We start from the raw sequence: 22,926 nt of genomic DNA, 5'->3' as shown, positions 1-22,926 counted from the left end.
TTCACACGCTGTGGTCAATTTTGACACTAGAATAAATGTTTCTGACTCATATCGATGGCACATAGTCAATTTTCAAAAGGATTAGTTGCTTTTGATGGTAAGTCGCTCTTTAAAACAACAGGAGCATTCACCCTGTCAGTAGGTTTTAACAGTGTCCTGCGCTGTACACAAACGGCCTCCATTTTCCCCTATCCTGTAACCATCTGCGCCACTACACTACACCCCTCTCTCTTCCTTTCTCTTCCCTTCTTTCCCTCTTTCCCTCTCTCTATCTCATCCCTCCCTCTCCCTCTACCCCCTCTCTCTCCCCTCTTTCTCCCTCTACCCTCTCCCAAGCTCTTCTACCTCTATCTCCACAACTATCCTCTCTATCTCTCTATCTCCTTCTCCCTCCCTATCACAATGTGACCTCAGCATGCCTTGTCAAACCAAAACCCCTAGAACATCATGTTTTGTAGTTAACTTGGACTCAATCCCCCAGAGTTCAGTGCAGGTCAAGCAGGGGCGCTATCCCAGAATCACCCTCAAGAGGCCACACATAGCATAACCTCTCTCTCTCTCTCTCTCTCTCTCTCGCTCTCTCTCTCTCTCTCGCTCGCTCTCTCTCTCTCTCTCGCTCTCTCTCTCGCTCTCGCTCTCGCTCTCGCTCTCTCTCTCTCCCTATCACTCACTGATGGTTGTTTTCATAAGGGGAAAACATAAGAGACTTGTCCTTGAGAAAGATGAAGACAGAAGCGTGGCAATGCTGCCGCTCTCCTGTTGCATTAGAAAGAACAGTCAGCAGAAGAGTGATGGGGCTGGCTCTCAGAGTGAGCAATTAAGGAAGGAGCACCGTGATTGGGGAGTGGATGTGAATGCAAGATGAAAGGGATATACTCACGGCACTCTCCCCACAAATAGCAGAGCTGCTCTGCAATAGTATGGAGGAGATGTTTGTGTCTGTCTGTCTGTCTGTCTGTCTGTCTGTCTGTCTGTCTGTCTGTCTGTCTGTCTGTCTGTCTGTCTGTCTGTCTGTCTGTCTGTCTGTCTGTCTGTCTGTCTGTCTGTCTGTCTGTCTGTCTGTCTGTCTGTCTGTCTGTCTGTCTGTCTGTCTGTCTGTCTGTCTGTCTGTCTGTGTGTGTGTGGGTGGGTGGGGGATCTCAGTATCAGACCCTAAGGGCACCCTCTCTTACGAGAGCCCCAGAGGCAGGGACTTAACTCTGGGACCCGGTCCCCAAACACTAGGCCTCTCTCTAGGGAGTAATACTGCAGATTTAGCCTGTCAAACTAAGAGGAGGGTTTTACTCGTTGTGGGCCTGTGTGAGTGATTATATTGCAAGGGATTTGCTTTCTTAAGTGGGACCTGGCTGTGGTGTGTCTGCCTACCTCTCTGGCACCCTCGGAATGGCACAGATGATGATATGTCTTGGAACACGTGCTGGCGGACACATACTGTACGTAGATACAATAAGTGCATCCACACATTAAATGGCAAACACACTCTAACACACACACACACTCTAACACACACACACTCTAAAACACACACAAACTCTAACACATACAGACACTCTAACACACACACACTCTAGCACACACACTTTCTAGCACACACACACACTCTAACACACACATACACTCTAACACACACACATACACTCTAACACACACACACACACACACACACACACATGTTCTTGCCAATACCTCCCTTCTGGATCAGATTGAAGTATCCGTGGTGAATTTAGGTCACCTCCATATTGGCAACTGCTTCTCCATCTTCTCCCTTCACTCCTTCTCACTACAAACAAGAACATTATTGAAAACAAGAAATATTTGTGTCCAAACAACTCCGCCATCCACACAGGCTGTGCCCAAATTGCCCCGAGAACATCTTACCCACACAGCATGGAGAGAGAAGAAAATTGAAGCGATAATATGAAGCAGCGCTTAGTTTTTAATCATTCTGTAATGTTCTCTTCTGAGCTGCCTTGGAAGAAGCCAGAGAAGCCATGGAGTGAAGAGCTAGTATTGAGTGCTATTGGCAAGAAGAATATTTTGCCCTCCCCATGTTGTTGTAGGGAATGAGATCTGTGTCTGCATTATCGCTTGCTGCCTGATTACCATCAGACCCCTGATGGACTGCTCTATATGTGATCCACATGCCCCCAGCGCTCAGCCTCATAACTGGAGAGATAGGGCATAGATATAAGGGCCAGATAGCTCAGATAGGCTGTAGCAGGCAGAAGCTGCTTACAGTGCAGTTGTTGTGTGTGTGTCTAACCCACAGAGTGTTGTAGTGTTCCAGGGTAGTGTTGCCGTGGTGATTGGATTTTGGTTTGGGTGTGTGTGTCTGTGTGCGCGCGTGTCTGTCTGTGTGTGCGTGATGTGTGTGTGTGCGCGCACGTCTGTGTGTGAATTGGAGTAGAGAGAGGTACTGCGTCTCAGGGGGACATACCTGTAACTCAATGGCCTGATCACTAAAATGGAGGATTGTGGGTTATCTATTTTCTAGTGGCTTTTGTGATTTTGTAGTCATACCATTTTATGGTCTTAGCTGTCTTATCTTGTAAAGTATTTATGTAGTGGGAACCTATGTTTTTACATTTCCTTTTGAGTTATTACAGTGATCCGTGAAAACAAGAAAAACATTTTAAGATGGTAAAAATGTAAATAAGGTCATAACACAATATTTAGCACATCAATACATCAAAATAAGATTTACTTTGAAATAATACAAACTTAGTTTGAGGACACATCCTTGCCTATGGAAACACGCTTGACCAGCCAGCGGAACCTTAGTGAAGCAGTGAAACCTTTTCCCTCCAGTTTGGTCATTCTGCTGCACGGTCACGGTGGCAGCTAGCATTTAGCGCTAACGCTAATGGGCCCTGCTGCTGTGCCCTGGGGAGTCAGGTGAGTGCCAGAGCATGGACACCCTAGTGAACCCCAGGCAGAGGAGGAAGAGCACTCACACAACAGTCACACATAGGTCAGAGGAATCATAGTTCTTTAGGGACCGAGAAGTAAGGGGTTAAGTGGTGAACTGAACTTCCTCGAACCTTCTAGAATGGCCCTTGTCTGACCGAAGCTGTTAAAGAAAATAGGCTGAGAACAGAAATGAGGGAGACAGACAGAGAGAAAATTGGCCTCCTTAGTTGAGGCATGCAGGAGGTTGGAGAGGGGATGTCGATGTGGTATTGATGTGGTATGATTTTCGCTGTGACTCACATTTACGCAGAACCCCCCCACACACACACACACACACACCAGTTGACCCTGTCTGCTATTCTTGGCCCCTTACCTGGCCACTAGAGAGAGTATAATTCCGTATTGAAGTGAAGGTAATGCACTCGAATAATCAAGAATCCGAGTTGCGAAAATCATAGAAATTCTCTAAACCGATTGGACGGTCCCATTTGGTTTAGTTGGTAGAGCATGGCGTTTGAAAATGTATCTGACATGCATGCACATATCTTTACATTCTGGATAAGAGCGTCTGATAAATGACTAAAGTGTAAAAATGCAAATGAATCGGTTCAATCGTGCAATGCCAAGCAAATACAGTCCCATGAATAGTTTCATTGTTTTCCCTTGTGTATTAGTTTGATACGTACCATAGTGTATGGAATAGAAGAGGGCTCCAGATATCCATAGAGAAGACAAATACAGTATACAGTATATCTAGAACTATATTTTTCATCCTGAGGGTGTGATGATACTAAAAATACTTGTTTCTCCAGCTCCCCAACTCCAAGGGAGGTCGAGAGCGACATCACAGAGTGTGTGATCGTCTAATATCGCTGTACACGAGGGGAAGCATGGGATCTTCATCCATGCCGATAGTTTAGTCTGCTCTGCAATGTACCTTTTGTACAGGATCAATATTTAATAGCTAGTCCCATGGAAAATCACTCGCATCAATCTGTCTACCTCTTTATGTACATTACGGTGTGTCAGAGACCTAAGAGACAATGAAGATACTACACAGACTCTTTTTTTCCCAAGATGCAACTGACATATTATTCAAATAACATGTATCATTGCACCAGCTAAGACCTCTACCTGACCTAAGTAGCTCCCTATAGAATGGTATCCCTGAGCACAAATGGCTTGGGTCTACTTTCTGGCCCAGTCACCCTTGGAGACTGTAGCTAAGTCAGCCATTAACCACCAGGCAGCTGAGTAGAGTAGGGACACGTCAGTTAGTTGTGACAGCTCATATACTGTAGACTCTATTGAGTATATGTAAATCAAGGGGCATATACACTGCAACTCAATATTAGGAAGGTGTTAATCATGTTTTGTAGTGTACGCATTCAGTTTACACATGCATGCACACACACACTCACACACACATACTCTCACACTCTCAGCTGCCGGAGTGCCCCTATTCTAAACCAGGAGCTTGTACTTGTACATCCCTGAACATCAGCGACACACTCCGTGGCCGCATAGTGTCTGTACCGTGGCTGTCGGAGACACTTCTCCTTTAATGTGCTAATTGTACGAGAGTGAGTGAACACCGGAGAGGTGAGGGAGAACGTGTTCGGAATGTGTTCAAATATCTTCACTCTACGCCGGGATTTCCTGGAGGTAGCTCCTGTGGGAGATCGAGGGAGGGGAGGGAGGGGAGGGAGAGAGGGAGGGGAGAGAGAGAGTGATACAGAGAGAGGGGGTGAGAGTGAGAAAGAGAGAGGGGGAAAGAGAGAGAGCGAGCGAGAGAGAAGGAAAGAGAGAGAGAGAGTGAGAAAGAGAGGGGGGGAGAAAGAGAGAAGGGGACAGACAGAGAGAGGTGGTGATAGATAGATATAGAGTGGGCGAGAGAGAGTAGACAGAGAGAGAAGATGGTTTCTGGGGCATTCGTGCTCCTCTCCATAAAGCTGTGGGAGGAAAGTGGAGCACACCACGCTAAAGTAACGTCATCTCTTCTGGGCTGTCAGTAATGTCATTAGAGAAGACAACTGCCCTTGTGATGCATTAAGGTTGGGATTTGAGCTCTTTATGTTGTTGTCGTCATCGTTGTTTTGCTGATTTCACGCACCTGATTTTGGTGAACTGTTCTCCTCTTCAAATGTTCCCGTTATCTAAATCTGTAAACGGTGAAATTGTTTCTTGAGAGGTTCACAAAATGTCTTGTGTTCATTTGTATCTTTGTATTCAGAGTATGATCATGACATCACTACTGCTCATCATGAGTCGTACAGCAACCTTCCTCCATTGTCAATGCATCATCTCTTCCTAAAACATGGGATGCACTACCAGACTAAATCTGTTACATATCTGCGTTGGAAGGTCTCTTTACAAACAAGTATGAAAGAAAAGCAGAAGAAAGGAATATTTTTCAGAAATGGATACTATGAATCAAACAAGCTCATTCCTCATGCGTGCCGTTGGCTCCGTGATTAATAATCCAAAAATATCAAGCTGGCAGTGCTAACGAGAAGCTTGGAAAAACAAACAAACGAAGAAATTAATAAATTAATGATCTCTCCGCTTTTTCTTGAGTGTTGCCTTATAAACCTTTGAGGCCCCGGAACTACTAATGAAACAAACATTGTTTCTTTGTAATTCAAGTTAGAACAAATACCAAACCCCATGTTTTATGTGTCTAACTTTTTGCTGAGACGTCAAAGCATTCAGCTTACCGTTCTGTAAACACCCAGGAGAATGTCTAGGTTTAATTCCATTGCTTCCATTTATGTTGGAAAATAACTGGTTATGAGGTGATACGGTAAAACTATACACAAACACACACACACACACACACACACACACACACACACACACACACACACACACACACACACACACACACACACACACACACACACACACACACACACACTGTACCCTGTACCTGGGTTCAATTAGTATTTGTTATCTTTCAAATACTTTGGAGCATTTTGATTGAGCCTGACTGGAGTGCCAGATAGATAGGGTTTTGTACTTTTGGGAGTACTCCATTGGTTCCATTGAGTTAGGCAAGCTGAATCAATTGCAGCCTATATGATTGAACAACCTACAATTTGAGGTATGTTCTATACTTTACTGTACTATAAAGCCCTTACAACACTTCCTCGAGATGGCCCACTCACTGAATCAGGTCCCACTCCCTTGGGCTGCCATCTGGGACTACATGGCAACTCCACTTCCTGCCCAGTCAGGAACTACAGGCACACTGGGCCAGACTGGACCAACTAACCATAGCTTTATACACTGACATATCTTAATCATGGAAGGAGACACTGTGACAGACTTCATGGCATATAATACATGCACCTCTCAATAATGCCAGTCTACAGTCAATAGTTTTGCGCTTCACTAATTCCAAAATGTTTACTGTTTAATTAGAATATAGATCAATAATCCTCTTACACTGCAATAATACTCATTTGATACATATTTGATACATATGATCAGTACAACAATCTGAATTGTGTGACAGTAAAATGCATCTAAACCATTTAGTACTTAATGTGGATTGTAGTTTTGATTGAACGGGGACCGCCATGTCTCCGAACTCTGATCTGTTCTTTGTTGTTCTGGCCCATAATACAAAGTCAAATGTAGGTGCATAGCATGTCTTCTTGTGCTTGGTGACGACTTTCCCTCTAATTCTGATCTTGACCGGGATGATGAAACTGTAGCTCCTGTGTTCTGACACGGCCTGTCTCTTCCCATCAGGCCATATTGATGGAGTTTGTCAGACGGTGAGTACTGGGCGTTTGTTCCTGACTCATACCGCCTTCCCTCTTCCTCACCCCTCCTCCCCTCACCTCCTGCCTGTCACTCATGGTCGTCAAAAAAAATCTAAAAAACGTAGAGGGACAAAACTGCCAACACCCCTGGGTATCAAAGAGAACACGACGGGGAGCCGAGACCCAGACACACCCCACACACACGCACAGACATCACCCAGACATTGTAATTAGTAACACATGCACAGTCTCACACACATATTCGTGCATGCAGTCAGAAACACACACACACACCCGCGAGTGCACACCCTCCCCACCCCGCGCACGCACACACGCAGATACACACACACACACACACACACACGGCTCCTCACCACACATACTCACATACACAAAATGTCAATTCATGACAGGAGCTGTCTTCTGGTCACATCTGTAGCCAATGTGTTTTTCTCCATCCTGATGTATGGCTCAATTGTGAGTGGTGCATAATTTAAGTGTTTTCTATTGACCTGCTAATGGCCCATAAAAGTACCTTTCATCTCCTGCAGCTCAGCCTGCAGCTCAGATCGTTTCCGTTTCAACAACAGAGTAGTACTATGAGAAAAATAGAAAAACCTAAAGTAAACCTAAATATGATATAGGAGATCTGTCTTTTTAAACTGTTGGAACCACTGTGAGACAGAAGGACAGGAAAAAGGCTGAAAACCTAAAACAAACCAAAATAAAGCCTTACAGTTCTTTACAATCACTTTGGCACTAATTTAAGAACCTTGTGGTCATTTTTCAAAACTCTACACACAAAACTCAAAACGGTCATCACTTGTAACACAGGCTGTCCAATGTTCAAAACATTTAATTGTGCATTCATATCTTTAAGAAACCTTGCACTTGCAGAATCATTGGTTCAAATAACTAATGTATCATGAAATACCATAGGAACATTCATTTAGATCACCCACACACAAGATACCGACAGTTTCACTGTGTAGTTGTTCGTACGATCATTAAATATTGCAGTACAAAATATGTGACATGTTTCATTATGCTACTACACGTAAATACATCACTGTAAAAGGACTAGAAGAGAGAACACTACAGACACAGTGGAATCATTGAACAAAATATGAAATGTATTGATGAAATACAATAAAATCACAACATAGGTTTCTTTGAATCAAAGCAAAAATAATTAGCTACAAAAAAAAAAAAAAAATACAGTAAAACGTGGATTGATTACTGTACTTCTATATTTCCATCAACCCTGTCTTGTGGATTTGGCCATAGGTTCTCATCCACATCACAATGGATGTTTTCATTAGCCAAACATCTCGGGAAGAATCTTCGGGCAAGGCGAATCCAGGCCTGACACTGGTCTGCCATGATGTCATAAGCATGCGTCATCCATGGCCTGGAGAAGGGCGGCTTGTTCGTGAGGGCGCCTATCATATACCTTCCACCTCCATGTGGAGAAAAATTCCTCAATCGGGTTAAGGAAAGGAGAGTATGGGGGTAAGTACAGGGTGGTAAATTGTGGTTGGGCCTGAAACCATGCTTGCACCATTCTGAGCATGGCATGACATTATCCCACACAATGGCATAGGTGATGCCATCAGCTCTACAGACCTGATTTAGCTCATCAAGGAAGGTTACATTCGAACAGCGAATCATGTGGCTGCCTGCAACTCAATATATAGAGTCTATAGAGTAGAGAGCTTTAGATGTTGTTCGACTAAACATTAGAACAGGCAAGATGAGTAATCTAAGCAACTTTGACCGTGGTGTGATTGTTGATGCCACACATGGTGATTCCAGCATCTCAGAAACCGCTGCCCTCCTGGGATTTTTACGCACTACAGTCTCTAGAGTTTACAGAGAATGGTGCGATAAACAAAACACATTCAGTGAGCGGCAGTTCTGTGGGAAAAAACACCTTGTTAATGAGAGAGGTCAGAGGAGAATGTCCAGACTTATTCAAGCTAACAGAAAGGCCACAAATGCTCAAATAACAGCTGTTTAAAACAGTGGTGTGCAGAATGGCATGTCTTAACGTACAACACCATGAATAATTCAGGCTGTTGTGGAGGCAAAAGGGGGTCCTACCCAGTACTAGATATGTGTACCTAATAAAGTGGCCGGTGAGTGTACAGTAATGTCAAATCTGAAAACATGGTCTGGAAAGTGGTACATGGGACCATAGAAACAGTGTCTGATAAAGAATGACGATGAAATATTACAGCCATAGATAATGTAGTCCAATTGGTTCATGTTCCACGGTAATTGGTGTCAATGGATCTCGTTATCCTGAAACTTTCATGATCTAAACATGGAAAATTGTTTGTCAGTTTCCAGAAAACTATGCATTAAGAGTAATGCAACAGTTACTTATCATTTTGAGCAGTTGTATCAATTGATAGTTAGATCATTGCAATGAAATGAATAGACATTCATCTCAGATGTAATGTGTGAATTGCATTTTGAAATGGTAACACTTTGATGTTAAGTTGTGTCATTTTGAACAGGTGATTTTAGTTCAATAAACAAATGATCTTAGCTTTACGTGTATTGTATCCAAGCAATTGGAAAAAGTGTTAGAGTTTAGAAAACTTTGCATTTTGATCATTGGTTGTGAGTTTTGTGTCTAGAGTTTTGAAAAATGACATCAAGGTTCCGAAATTAGTGCCAAAGTGATTGTAAAAAACTGTAATACAACATTGTGGATCGAGCTCTGGAGGGAAAGTGAAGGCTCAAATACCTAAAACAAACCAAAATAAAACTAATATGTAACACTGGAAATCTGTCCCCTTCAAGGACAATCACACAGCCTTAATGCACAAAGTCAAAAGTGGGAGGTGCTAATTTAATTAGCATATTGTGTCACTCAAAGTGGATACAAGGTCCTTCCTGGTGATGAATGTCATCTTGTCTCCCATCTCACTACCTGCAATGTCAGGAGTGATGTCAACAAACGTGTTACCCAGCTCATCAAAGACTCTGACTAATCCTGCAGGAGCAGGAAGTTCAAGGTTCGGGATCAAAAGTGCAGCTCTATTTATTCGGCTTCTCTTTTTGACGGCATGAATAAAATATTTCTTTCTGACAAAGTTTTGTCAGTTGTTTGAAGTGTTTTTCCTCGCTTCTTGTTGGAAGACAGAGCACGCGAGTTCTCTCGCTTTTGTTTTTGATAGCTCTTCTTACACCCTGATGGATTGTACTTCTGTCTCGTCGAGCTTGCTGTTACACTTTTTAATCAAGGTGATTGTGAATGTTATGGATGCAATGGTAAAACCCTGAACAAGAGAAGTTGGAAAGCTTGAACAAGTCAAGTAACAAACCAAACTGCTCGTTTCCTGTTTACCTCAACTCAAAGCCTTGGCTGTGGTTTTCTGAGCTGTACCGTAAGGTTGTTTACAAAATGGCTTCCATTTGAGAGGGGGAAGGTGACGCGTTGTCCAGACCGCCTACAGAATGTCCCCTTGACTGACAGGCTAAGAGGTGTCAGACTCTGACGAGGGGGGCGGGGGATTGGGGGTCTCTGCCCAATCACCACCCTCCACTGCAGTAATTGACATGTAACATTTAAGCCTTGGCACATCCTTCCCTCTAACTACCCTTTAAGCTGTGTGTGTCCAGTTTGTCCGCTTGTTTTAGGGACTGTCAAAGTGAGTGCTGTCAGAAGCTACCTTGAATCGCATCCCTCCATCACTGGATATGTTTTCCCACATGCCATAGGCATCATTATGTTCCTTGACATCTGTTTTGTCCTTCTTCTTTGCTGACCCTTCAGGCTGAAGTCTGTAGTCAGCAGAACAGCCAGTTCAACAGTACTCTGTCTTTCTGAACTGTAGATAGTATCAGCTCACCCATATTTCTGTGTGTGGTTGCATCGCAAATGGCACCCTATTACTTATAGAGTGCGTTACTTTTGACCAGGGCATTGCATTCCAAATGGCACCCTATTCCCTACATAGTGCAATACTTTTGACCTGAGCCCTAATAGGCCCTGGTCAAAAGTACACTACATAGGGAATAGGGTGCCATTTGGGATTCAGGCTGTGTCTACTCTCCCTACAGAGGTTGGCATGTGGGGGTGCTAGTGAACACCCAGTGCAGTCACAAGCTCAAATTGGCTACTGCTCTTTCTCTGATATGTACAGGGGACTCTCTCTGTCGCAGTGCATGCTGGGAGTTTTTGGGAGTTTGAGTGTTTGGTGTGGAGGGCTCTGTCCTAACTAACTTTCTTGATTATTTTCTTTCAACTTTATTTTCTATGGTGGAGGGTTAATGCACTATTTGTTTTAGTGTTATCCACTGGTTTTTTCAAAGTTAGGGTGGAAGAGGACAGAGTAAGTTTCCGGTGGTTTGGAAGGTGTGGTGTGCGCGATGGCTTCTCAGCCTAGCGCGGAGGAGACGCTGTCGATACAGCATGGATTCAGGTGTGTTCCTGAGAACGGAGTTAAGGTGGAGGAGGTTCTGCTCGCGGTCGGTGAACAGGTAGGAGCTGAATTTATACATTCTGCTTCTAGAATGAACAAAGCTGTGGCTGTGTTCATGAAAAGAGCAAATTTGGTTGGTAGGCTAATTGCTAGTGGAATATTTGTAAGGGGTGTGTTGGTGCCAATTTCACCTCTCTCTACCCCTTCGACAAGAGTGGTAGTTGAAAATTTGCCTCCGTTTTTTACGGATGATCAAATCAGGAAAGCGCTGAGTGGTTTTGGGTAGTTTGCTAGCGGGTTTCGTGTACTGTCTGCAGGTTTTCAGGCAGATGCAGTTAAGAACGTTGTTTCATTCCGGAGGCAAGTGTTCATGTTTCTGAATAACAATGAGCAACAGCTAAATGTGCATTTTAAAGTGAGTCATGGGGAGGGGCTCTATGCAGGGTTTGCCAGCACATATAGTCTACAGTGTTTTGAGTGTGGGGATTTGGGGCATAAGCGCTTTGTGTGCCCACATAAAGGCCGTAGACAAGGTGAGGGCACAAGCGCCAGTGGGGGAAATCGAGGTCAGCGCGCGGGGGCTAATGAGATGCAGACTGCAGAGGCTGGGCCTAGTCATGCCAGGGATGGTGGTGTAGATGAGGCTGGGCCTAGTCATGCCAGAGATGGTGGTGTAGATGAGGCTGGGCCTAGTCAGGCTAGAGATGGTGGTGTAGATGATGCTGGGCCTAGTCATGCTAGATATGGTGTAGATGATGCTGGGCCTAGTCATGCTATGGAGGGTGGTGTAGATGAGGCAGGGCCTAGTCATGCCAGGGATGGTGGTGTAGATGAGGCTGGGCCTAGTCATGCAAGAGATGGTGGTGTAGATGATGCTGGGCTTAGTCAGGTTATAGAGGGTGGTGTAGATGATGCTGGGCCTAGTCATGCTATGGAGGGTGGTGTAGATGATACTGGGTCGAGTCAGGTTATTCTAGTGGATGAGGAGAGTATAGTGGGGAAGTGTAAGAGATTAGGGGGGGAGGAGAAGGGTGTCAAGCGGAAAAGGAAAAAGGGTGTGGTCAAAGGCACCATGGAACTTTTGCCTGTTGCTGTGGGGGAGGCCCTGACCAGAGAGGAAGGGCAGGTGGTCAGGATGGGAGATAGATATGAGGAGGAAAGTGAGTCTGAGGAGTTATTTTTTTCAGACTCCTCTTCAATGGGTCCGGAGCTGACAGTCAGTCAAGCAGAAGGGTCAAAGTACACGTTGAGAGAACTGAAAAGGTTCCTGAATGAGACCAAGGGGAAAAAAGTTAATCTTGAGGCATTTTTTTCTGATCTTTGAAAGTTTGTAAGATCAGTACAACATGCTATGAAAAATGAGGGGCATTGTGTCCTCTCACCCAGGAAACGGTTTAGGTTGAGGAAGTGGGTCACAACAGTGCGCAAGGGTCTACCTTCAGACACTGTTTAGATGTATAGTTTCTTTCTGACACTGGGGCTTTTTGAGCTTTGCTATTGGTCTCTTGCTGGCTTTTCTTCCACTTCTTTATGGAGACTCTTCGGGTAGGCTCGCTCAATATAAATGGTGCCAGAGATGCGTGAAAGAAGAGTGTGTTGGGTGAATATGTAAAACAAAAAAAAGGTGTTGTTTCTGTAGGAGACGCATAGTGATGTGTTGAATGAAGTCGATTGGGGGCTCTGGTGGAAAGGGGCAAGTATGTGTGTGTATTGAGCCATGGGACAAATTTTAGTGCAGGGGTAGCAGTTCTTTTTGTACCGGGTCTGTCTGTAAAAATGTGCTCCTCAAAGGAGGTGTGTAGGGGTAAGCTGTTTGTTGTAAAAGCAGAAATTAACAACATGGGTTTTGTCTTTATAAATGTGTATGTGCCTAACACAGGGAGAGAGAGGGGGGTTCTGTGTGGGGGTCTTAGACAGGAACTCTCACAGGTAGTGCCGGAGGGGACTGGAACTGTGCAATGGATTTTACGAAAGACAGAAATTGGGAAGAGTCTCATTCAATGGGAGTATTAAGGGACATCATTAATCAGTTCGACCTAGTGGATGTTTGGAGAACTAAACATCCCAACACAAGACAGTGTACATGGGTGAAGGTTTTTGGGGCTAGGGTGAGTGCAGCCCGACTTGATTGGTTTTACATGTCCAGGAATCGGAGCAGTAGGCTGTTGGGCGCTACCATTCTCCCGGTGGGGTTTTTGGATCACCGCATAACCATGGCTCGGCTGTCTATTTCACCAGGGCCCCAGCAGGCATCCTATTGGAAGTTTTTAATGTAAAGCTCTTACAAGATGCCACTTTTTGCTCAGATTTCCAGACCTTTTGGGAAAGGTGGGGGCAGAGAAGAGTATGAGTCTCTGAGTCAATGGTGGGATGTGGGGAAAGTCCAAATTCGGCTTTTCTGTCAAAAGTACACAGCTCTCATCCTGAGGCTAGGAGAGTATCGGGGGAACTAGAGCATTGTATTGGTGAGATGGAGGTAGAGATGGTGGGGCAAGGCAATGTAGGCCTCCAGGCTAATTTAGCTGAATTACGTAGGGACCTGGGTAGTTTTCTCCAGGTTAAAGCAAAGGGAGCACTTGTAAGAGCTAGGTTCTCCATGCTCAAGGAGATGGATGCTCCCAACTCCTCCTTCTTTGGTTTGGAAAGACAGAGCGGTGAAGCCAAGGGTATTTATTGTCTACGGCTGTCTGATGGGCGGCTGACCTCTGTGGTGGGAGAGATGCGGGAGCGGACTGTGGAGTTTTATACTGAGTTGTATAGGGCAGAAGTGTGTGATCCTATGTGTGCGCAGGTCTTGTTCGCAGAACTCCCTAAGCTCTCTCTGGCACAGAGGGATGAAATGGACATTCCTCTGTTGTCCCATGAACTGGCAGAGGCCGTAACACAGATGTCCCGCGGTCGTGCACCGGGGGTCGATAGACTCCCAGTGGAGTTTAATAAAAAATTCTGGAGAATAATTGGACAGGACGTCTTTTGCGTGTTGCGTGAATGCGTCAGGGTAGGAGAGTTGCCGATGGAGCTGCCGTCGGGCGGCTCTGACTCTCCTGCCCAAAAAAGGGGACTTGTGTGAACTTAAGAACTGGAGGCCTGTGGCATGACTCTGTGCAGACTACAATATATTTGCCAAGGTCCTCTCTAACAGACTGAAGTCCCATTTGGACTCGATAGTACATAAGGACCAAATATATTGTGTACCGGGACGCTCAATCACGGACAACTTGTTCTTAATCAGGGACATGTTGGACTTGTCGAGAGGCTCTTTTGTGAACTTTTGACAGGTCTCTTTTGATCAAGAGAAGGCTTTTGATAGAGTGGACCATGAGTATCTGTTTAATGTAATGTTTGGGTTTGGGAAGAGTTTTGACCTGTGTGAAGCTGTTGTATGCTGGGGCGTCATGTATGGTCAAGGTGGGAGGGGGGCTCAGTAGGCCATTCTGGGTGAGACGGGGCATTAGACAAGGATGCCCTCTGTCTGGGCAGTTATACACACTAGCCATTGAGCTTTTTTTGGGACTGCTATGCAGGAGACTGCAGGGAGTGTGCTGGACAGGCATGGATGTGGTGATAGGCATAGCAGTGTCAGCATATGCAGGCACTAGAGACCAGTCTGTTGGTGTACGAGGGAGCTTCATCAGCTAAGGTAAACTGGGGCAAGAGCAAAGCTGTTAGGTGGGACAGGGCCCCTCTGCTTCCAGGGGGTTTGCAGTGGGGTTGTGAAGGGCTTAACATTTACATTTACATTTAAGTCATTTAGCAGACGCTCTTATCCAGAGCGACTTACAAGTACATACATTCATACTTTTTTTTTTGTACTGGCCCCCCGTGGGAAACGAACCCACAACCCTGGCGTTGCAAGCGCCATGCTCTACCAACTGAGCCACACGGGGCCCTTAAAGTGTTGGGGGTGTACCTGGGCAACGCAAGCTGGTGGACTTTGTCTGGTTGGGCCATCACTGGCTGAGGGCAGCATTGTTGTACATGACCGTCCGGACGGCGGATGGCTGCTTACTGGCTAAAGGCGGTGCAGAGACTGCCGTACCATACTGATGTTGGCTGGAGGGAACCAGCATGCGCACTGCTGAGGAAAGCTGGCGGATTAGGGTTGGACCGGCAGCTGTTCCTCATGAAGGTGGAGAGGTTGAGTACAGCAGGTCTCTCAGATTTTTACTCTGCAGTGCTGAGAGCCTGGCAGCTGCTAAGGCCCACACGAGCAAGGGGTGTGGAGCCTGGGCTGTGGGTGTGGGAGGAGCCTATCTTCCACAACCCAGCCATCCCTTTGAGATCGGTTCAGTCGGCCACCCTGCAGAGGCAACTGGTGGCAGCGGGTTTACAAAGGCTGGGTGACCTGCGACTGCTGGGAGAGGAGGGGTGGAAAACCCCAGAAGTCTTGGCGCAACAAACAGGAATAATGTCTCTTAGGCTGATGGAGAGATTCCTGGAGGAGGTCCAGGAGGCACTGTCTGAGCCGGTAAGGGGGTGTTTGAGCGGCCAAAGGGAGAGGGGCCACCAATGTTTCCGCCACTGCAGGTGACAGCAGAGACTGGAGACTGGCAAAGGGTCTGGAGGACTTGTTCGATTTTAACACCCCGAGCCTGGGGGAGTTTGAGGGGGTGGGAGGTAAAGCCCTCTACAACCTCTGCGTTAAGGTTAGGAACATTAGGAGCCGAACAGGAGTGAAGGCCCATCAGGGGGTTGTGGGGCAGAGAGTATGGTGGGTTTTAGATGGAGGGCGCTCTACAAAGCCCCAGTACCAAAGAGGTCAGGGGACCTCCAGTGGAGGGTTCTTCATGGAGCCCCGGCCACTAACAGCTGTTTGGCACGGGTTGAACCGGGAGTCAGGCAGGGGTGTCCTTTCCGTGTAATGAAAGAAACTGTGATTCATGTGTTTTCTGTGTGCGCCAGGTTAATGCCATTAATGTCTCTGTTGGAATGTCTGTGTGAGAGGTTGTGGGTGGAGTTTACTGTTGGGATGTTTATAATGGGATACAGGTATTCGATTAAGAAGAAGGCCAAATGTGTTTTGTTGAATTTTCTGTTTGCTCAGGCGAAGTTGGCTATTTGGCTAACAAGGAGGAACAGGGTCAAAGGTGGGGGGATAACATACCCTTTACTATTGTTTAATGGGATGGTCTCTGTGCCCCTTAGGGTTGAGTTTGAGTACGATAGAATGATAAAAAGTGTGGAGATGTTTCAGGAGATATGGTGTGTTGGGGGGGGGCTGTCTGTATAGCTGGGGAAGATGTTTTGGATATACGGTTGTAGAAGTGGTGTGTTGTTTGGTTTGTATCATGTGGTAGATGGAAAGGTGAGTATGGTACATGTATGCAGTACAGGATATATTTCAGTGTTTTATTTTTAATGGGGGGTGAGTTTTTTAAAAATTTTATGAAGTGAAAGTTTCAGTAAAGAAAGTCAAAAGTCTCTCTCGCTCTCTCTCTTTTTCTTCATAGCCTCAACAGAGGAGTGATGGAAACCTTCCCCTGCTAGGCTCCTGTTGGGCGAGAAAGGAGTGCGCAAGAAGGGGGGTCAACCCCAGGTCTGTGATCGAAGGTCGACCCCATCAGGGTCTTACCCTCACAGGCCCAGGGTAAAGCTTCTGTGCCTGTGCATTGCAGAGCTTTTTCCTCTGTGTCTGTGTGGCGTCTGGAGTGACTCTGTCCGTCATCCAATGGCAACACATCTCTATTTATGTACCTAAAACATGGTCTTAGGTTGGTCAAGCCCAAAATGTTGTATTTACACAGTATCATCAAAAATATACCTTTTCCCATGGTCAGATACAGTTACAGGATAGTTGAACACCAAGCACTGTGGACTCCTTTATCATTTTCAGAACAAAGTGTGTGTGTGTGTTTTGGCAGGGACTAGTTTGTGTACAAAAACACGACATAAACACCAAAGTGATAAAAGTGATAATTGAATCCGGTAAGTGTGATAATTGCATCTCAACATCACAAATTGCCTCACCCGATCTCTCACAGACTTCTTGTTTGCATCCCAAATGACTCCCTATTCCCATAAGGCCTGTTCAAAAAAAAGTGAACTGAATAGGGTATAGGGTGCCATTTGGGACATGTGCATAGATTCCTTATCTCTGCTGTGTGGAGAGAAGTAGAAGTACTTAAGGCAGCTCCGTTTCCTCCCTCCCCTCCTCTTCTACCCTTCCTTCTCCTCGTCAAGTCTGGAGAGGTGAGCATCTCATCTTCTCTCATTAAGCTAATTAGGGAATGAGTGAGAACTCATGTGTGGAAGGAAGGAAGGAAGGAACGACAGAGCTGTGACTCCTACTAAACCTTTCTTAAAGTGTGTTGGTCACTTAAATTTTTATTTGTCTCTCCCCGTGAGTCAGTTGGTTGATCTGTCTATCTGTGTGTCTATTTCTGTTTGTTTGTCGATCTCACCTTCCCTCTCTCTCTGTGTGTCTCTCTCATACCAATGCACATTGTCTAGATATTTGGGGGAAAGGAACTACGAAATATTCTGCTCTTTATTGTAACACAAATTATATTGTCTCCAATCACAATATACATGATCAGATAATGATTGTATGTGAATAGTGTCTGTATGAGAGAAAGGAGGGGTTGTGGCTAACCAAGAGAGAGACGGACAATAATTGTCAAAATAAACAGTGAACATTAAACACTAAAAATCAGTTCAGAATTTTGAGAAAAGCTAGATTCATAGATACATCATGTGTTTTTCAAATTAACTGTATTCATCAGTAGCCTACAAACAGGGGATCAAATGTACTACAACATAATAACCCTGAACCCACAGCCATGCTGGAAGTCATTGAATCTCATTTACAGTCAAATCAAATCCAATTTTATTAGTCACATGAGCCAAATACAACAGGTGAAATGCTTACTTACGAGCCCCTAACCAACAATGCCGTTTCTGTCACGCCCTGATCTGTTTCACCTGTTCCTGTTATTGTATCCAACCCCTCCAGGTGTCGCTTATTTTCCCCAGTGTATTTATCCCTGTGTTTCCTGTCTCTCTGGGCCAGTTCGTCTTGTATGTTTCCAAGTCAACCAGTGTTTTTTTCCCGTTCTCCTTCTTTTTGCATTCTCCTTTTTCTAGTCCTCCCGGTTTTGACCCTTGCCTGTTTCTGGACTTTGTACCCGCCTGCCTGACCATTCTGCCTGCCTTCACCACCAGCCTGTCTGTCACTTTGTACCTCCTGGACTCTGATCTGGTTTTGACCTATTTGTGCCTGTCCACGACCATTCTCTTGCCTACACCTTTGGATTAATAAACATTGTAAGACTCCAACCATCTGCATCCTGTGTCTGCATATGGGTCTCGCCATGTGCCTTGATAGTTTAAAAAAATACAGATAAGAATAAGAGAAAAGTAACAAGTAATTAAAGAGCAGCAGTGAAATAACAATAGCGAGACTATATACAGGGGGGTACTGATAGAGTCCATGTGCGGTGGCACCGGTTATTTGAGGTAGTTTGTACATGTAGGTAGATTTATTAAAGTGACTATGCACAGTTTCTTATGACAAATGTTTTTTGTTTTTAGGGGTGCAACTAGAAACCTTTGGGTTGTCGTAGAATTTATAGCACGGCTTTTGATGATCCTTGGTTGGGGTCTAAGCACATTATTTGTTGTGATTGCACGAGGTCCAGAGTATGACTGTGGCAGTGAGTAGGTCCGGAGAGACGTTGGACAAAACCCACTGAGCTGATGATGGCTCCGAAAGCCTTTTGGAGTGGGACTGTGGATTTTTCCATGTGAATATTAAAGTGATTAAAAAAGATATATATTATCTGCCATGACTACAAGGTCCCGATAGGAACTCAGTGAGGAACGCTGTATATGGCCCAGAAGGCCTGTAAACAGTAGCTATAAAAAGTGATTGAGTAGGCTGCATAGATTTCATGACTAGAAGCTCAAAAGACGAAAATGCAGTCATTGAAAAATGAAATTTGCTATCGTAAATGTTAGCAACACCTCCGCCTTTGCGGGATGCACGGGGAGAGTCCTCATTTAACACAGTAAATTCATCAGGCTTGAGCCATGTTTGAGTCAGGTCAATCACATCAAGATTATGATCAGTGATTAGTTCATTGACTATAACTGCCTTGGAAGTGAGGGATCTAACATTAAGTAGCCATATTTTGAGATGTGAGATATCACAATATCTTTCAATAATGACAGGAATGGAGGAGGTCTTTATTCCAGTGAGATTGCTAAGGCGAACACTGCCATGTTTAGTTTTGCCCAACCTAGATCGAGGCACAGACACGGTCTCAATGGGGTTAGCTGAGCTGACTACACTGACTGTACTAGTGGCAGACTCCACTAAGCTGGCAGGCTGGCTAACACCGGCATAGAAGCTAATGATACAAGTAGTGAGGGAGAAAGTTTCAACTGTACAACCATGTGTTACAATCTGTTTTCAGGTGTAACTACCCGAAAGGGCTCTCGCCCAGTGCTGCTAATCGTTGAAGAACCATCTTCGCCTCATGCACAGTGAGTGTGTTGTAATGTTAATGATACACCATACCTTTGGCAGATCGGTCAGTCTCGCTGTCAAAATTATTGGCATTGGTCTAACCCCGCGGATGTTATTGCCTTTTTATATCACCATGAGAAATGGGCAGGTTAAGTCCTTCCCTATCACATAGGTTCAAAGGCCTTAATGAACACATATTGGCTCTGCAGAACAAATGTGTGGCCTAGACTCCTCCTGGTTGGTCAGGATGCTAAACCCTAGTGAGACTTAACACCTCCCTTGTGATAATGCCAACGCAGCAACCAAACTGGTCTCAAAGGAGAAGAAAAAGTTTGAGCAAACCCAACTCAGTTACTCTAGGCCTTAGGTGATCAACCCCACAGGACAAACTCTGGAGGGACTTGTGCCCTGGTATGGGGCCAATGAAAATGCTCATGAAATAGATAGGCTGGGTTATGTTCTTGAAGGATATCTTCTTGCAAGCATGTTTGTGTTTAGAGCTACCTCTGCAGAAATGAAACAGAATAGGTTAATGACTTTGCAAAATAGTGCAGCCTTGGATTATCTGTTGGCAGCGCAGGGGGGTGTATGTGCTCTAGTGGGAACTTCATGTTGTACTTTCATTCCAGACTCTACTGTAAATATCTCTACTGCCATAGAACAAGCAGACAAGGTAAGGGGCTCGTTAATGGAAGGAGAGGCTGGAGAAGGTAGCTGGCCTTTTGCATGGCTGACTTCCCTGTTTGGGGCATGGGGAGCAACAGTTTTCCATTGGCTCATCTATGGCCTCGTAATCCTTTTTGCTGTACTACTTATCATTGCTTGTGTTAAACTATGTACCAAAGCGGTTGACACTGTCCTCACTATCCCATTACTTTAAAATGTATGTATGCATGTATGTGTTTGTAACCTTTATTTAATTAGGCAAGTCGGTTAAGAATAAATTCTTATTTACAGTGTCGGCCTACCCCGACCAAACCCGGACAACGCTGGGCCATTTGTGTGCTGCCCTATGGGACTCCCAATCACAGCCAGATGTGATACAGCCTGGAATCAAACTGGGAACTGTAGTAACGCCTCTTGCACTGAGATCCAGTGCCTTAGACCGCTGCACCACTCGGGAGCCTTACCACTGAAGATGAGGCATCAGAGACTTACCCCGCAGAATTGTTTCCCATGCCTGATTACATGTCTGATGAAGACGATGCTAATTAAGAGCATCGGAATGACAATTTCGAGATGATGGCACACCTGGTCTGTAGGCCATGCTCACAGCAAGTATTATGTAAATTGTGTTCTAAGGAGTTTCCTTAGGGTCATTTTCACCATGATGAGCCTTAGCAGTGTGGACAATGTCAACGTGATGATTGTCCTCTTTGTACAGACAAAGAAATGTACTCCTTGTAACTGTTTAAATTATTTGTAACTGTTTTAAATTATTCCCTTAATGTTTTGCACCATGTGAAAAAATGAATAAACTCAGTGGCTCAATGGAAGCCAATTACAAAGATAATGTACAAGTGTATGAAAGCCCTCTCCTACAATGCTTTATATTTTTGCTTGGTTGAAGTGTTGCTTAGATTATGAAAAAAATTGGCTTACATTATGAATTAATACTTACATGCTTACTTGTAATTTTGTATTAGATTGAGATTAGTCTCAAAGGGGGGATATGGTTGGGAAATTACAAACTGTTAACTTCTTATGGCTGGGGGCAGTATTGAGTAGCTTGGATGAATAAGGTGCCCAGAGTAAACTGCCTCTACTCAGTCCCAGAAGCTAAGATATGCATAGTATTAGTATATTTGGATAGAAAACACTCTGAAGTTTCTAAAACTGTTTGAATGATGTCTGTGAGTATAACAGAACTCATATGGCAGGCAAAAACCTGATAAAAACATCCAACCAGGAAGTGGGAAATCTGAGGTTTGTAGGTTTTCAACTCATTGCCTATCGAAGATACAGTGGGATATTGGTCATATTGCACTTCCTAAGTCTTCCACTAGATGTCAACAGTCTTTAGAACCTTGTTTGATGCTTCTACTGTGAAGTTGGGGCGAATGAGAGGGGATTGAGTCAGAGGTTTGGTAGAGAGCCACGAGCTAACCATGCGCATTCACGTGGGAGTTAGCTTGAGTTCCATTGCATTTCTACAGACAAAGGAATTCTCCGGTTGGAACATTATTGAAGATTTATGATAAAAACATCCTAAAGATTGATTCTATACATCATTTGACATGTTTCTACGGACTGTAACGGAACTTTTTGAATTTTCGTCTGCTCGCGCGTCATGAATTTGAATTTGTGAACACAAAGGAGGCATTTGGACATAAATTATGAACTTTATCGAACAAATCAAACATTTATTGTGGAACCTGGATTCCTGGGAGTGCATTCTGATGATCATCAAAGGTAAGTGAATATTTATAATGCTGTTTCTGACTTCTGTTGACTACACAACATGGCGGATATCTGTTTGGTTTGTTTTGGTCTCTGAGCGCTGTACTCAGATTATTGCATGGTGTGCTTTTTCGGTAAAGCTTTTTTGAAATCTGACCCAGCGGTTGCATTAAGGAGAAGTTTATCTAAAGTTCCATGTATAACACTTGTATTTTCATCAACATTTATGATGAGTATTTCTGTAAATTGATATGGCTCTCTGCAAAATCACCGGATGTTTTTGGAACTACTGAACATAACGCGCCAATGTATACTGAGATTTTTTATATAAATATGAACTTTATTGAACAAAACATACATGTATTGTGTAACATGAAGTCCTATGAGTGTCATCTGATGAAGATCATCAAAGGTTAGTGATTCATTTTATCTCTTTCTGCTTTTTGTGATTCCTCTCTTTGGCTGGAAAAATGGCTGTGTTTTTCTGTGACTTGGCGCTGACCTAACATAATAGTTTGTGGTGCTTTCGTCGGTAAGCCGATTTGAAATCGGACACTGTGGTGGGATTAACAAGAAATGTATCTTTAAAATGGTGTAAAATACTCGTATGTTTGAGGAATTGTAATTATGAGATTTCTGTTTGAATTTGGTGCCCTGCACTTTCACTGGCTGTTGTCATATCGATCCCGTTAGCGGGATCTCAGCCATAAATTAAGCATATGCGCTGTATAAGCCTTAACCTTTTCACATGTGACTTCCAAATATCTCTAACAGTTGCCCCTGAGAGTTTTTTCATGCGTGCGATGTCAGAATGCTCTCACTGTTCCAAAATGTGATTGTTACGCAACAGTACAGTTACCCGCACTGCCATCAAACCAAGGCACGCTGCCTGCAAATTATCAATAGGCTAATATTTCAACTTGTCAATTTCAAATTATTTTCA

This window comes from Salvelinus namaycush, chromosome 36 (assembly GCF_016432855.1).
Source record: "Salvelinus namaycush isolate Seneca chromosome 36, SaNama_1.0, whole genome shotgun sequence".
In the NCBI taxonomy this organism is placed as follows: Eukaryota; Metazoa; Chordata; class Actinopteri; order Salmoniformes; family Salmonidae; genus Salvelinus; species Salvelinus namaycush.
The sequence above is the reverse complement of the archived record's forward strand: the minus strand, read 5'-3'. Positions refer to the sequence as shown.